The sequence below is a fragment of the Notechis scutatus genome, chromosome 4 (genome assembly GCF_049901735.1).
Source record: "Notechis scutatus isolate UNSWTSFEM ecotype Mainland chromosome 4, rNotScu1.2, whole genome shotgun sequence".
Classification (NCBI taxonomy): domain Eukaryota; kingdom Metazoa; phylum Chordata; class Lepidosauria; order Squamata; family Elapidae; genus Notechis; species Notechis scutatus.
In genome coordinates, this window is record NC_142012.1 from 71,405,782 (window position 1) to 71,406,919 (window position 1,138).

The following is a 1,138-nucleotide window of genomic DNA, read 5'->3' on the forward strand; positions in this document are numbered from 1 at the left end:
CCCAGTGCCTTTGAAAAATGACCATCCCATCATGGCCGACTTCCCGTCCGTCCTTCTTACTCGTCCTTCGCAACTTCCTTTCTCGGCAAGGCGAGCTTCCTGTCCGTGGACGTCCCCTATCGCCTTTGAAAAATGACTTCACAACTTCTTTTCGCGGTGTCCGTTCACCGCGCCCTCCCCCCGTCCGCCCTCCCATGCCTGAGAAGAACGACCTTTCTATGACGGCCGACTTCCAGTCCGTTCTTTTTAGTCTTTCCCCCCTCCCCCCCCCACTTCCTCGCGCAGCGACTTTTTCGCCACGCTGGGATTTTAAGTTTATTATTCTATATCGCCATGATAAAACGCATCCTTGTTAACATTAATAGGGGCAGAGGAGGACCAGGGCCCGCAACACAGGGAGAGAAGGACTTCCGCTTCTTAAAGCGAGTTAAACTTCAATGCTCTTTCTACGGGAAGAGAAAACGGTGCCACCCTGTGGTGAAAGTCGGTATTGCGGCCACACAGGAAAAAAACACCTTTTCAATGGCATTTTTTGAAACCGGATTCTTTTTCGTGTGCCTCTTCTGCAGCAGCCTGGAATTGAAAAACAGGGCCTTCCTCTGGTCCAAGAAGGAATAGCAGCCAGAAAAAAAAAACCTTTTAATGGGTTTTTTAAGCTACTATCCTGTATCTTAATTATTAACGCCTTATTAATATTATTAGAGAACAACATGAGGCCAAAGGTGGAGGCGATATGCAACTTGAGCCTTTGCAGAGTCTGCCTTGCAAATCTGCTGATTTCTCCCAGTCACAGCTGCATTCGCTGATTGGGGCCAGTCCTGTAAAAGGCCTGCTGGCTGAGAGCTTGACCCTTTTGGGGAAAGCAGTGGAGGAAGGGGGATGCGCTTTCTGTGTGAGCTGCTGGCTGTTACCAAGGTACTGGGGGAAAACAGATAAGCTGTCCTTGAGGGATTTGGGTTTTTTCGGGTTGGGGGGCAATTTCACTGAGGTTGAGGCTTTTCATTTTAGAAAGACTGGGGAAGGTTGGGAACCAAAGAGAAGGAAGGGGGCAGCCCTTGGCAGTTGGAGGTACGGGAGGGCCGGCTGGTCTCCCATTCTCTTCTCTCAAGGCCTTAGAAGGACGGACGGGAAATCGGCC

General features: G+C 50.4%; 1 long non-coding RNA gene across 1 annotated transcript in view; it reads right to left on the minus strand.

Annotated features, from left to right (window-relative positions):
* LOC148130774 (uncharacterized) overlaps positions 1–427 on the minus strand; it is a 40,729-nt gene extending 40,302 nt beyond the window's left edge. The window contains exon 1 of the long non-coding RNA XR_015749622.1: positions 1–427. This exon is cut by the window's left edge and continues 415 nt beyond it. This is a non-coding gene — a long non-coding RNA (uncharacterized LOC148130774).
* Positions 428–1,138: the final 711 nt, after the last annotated feature.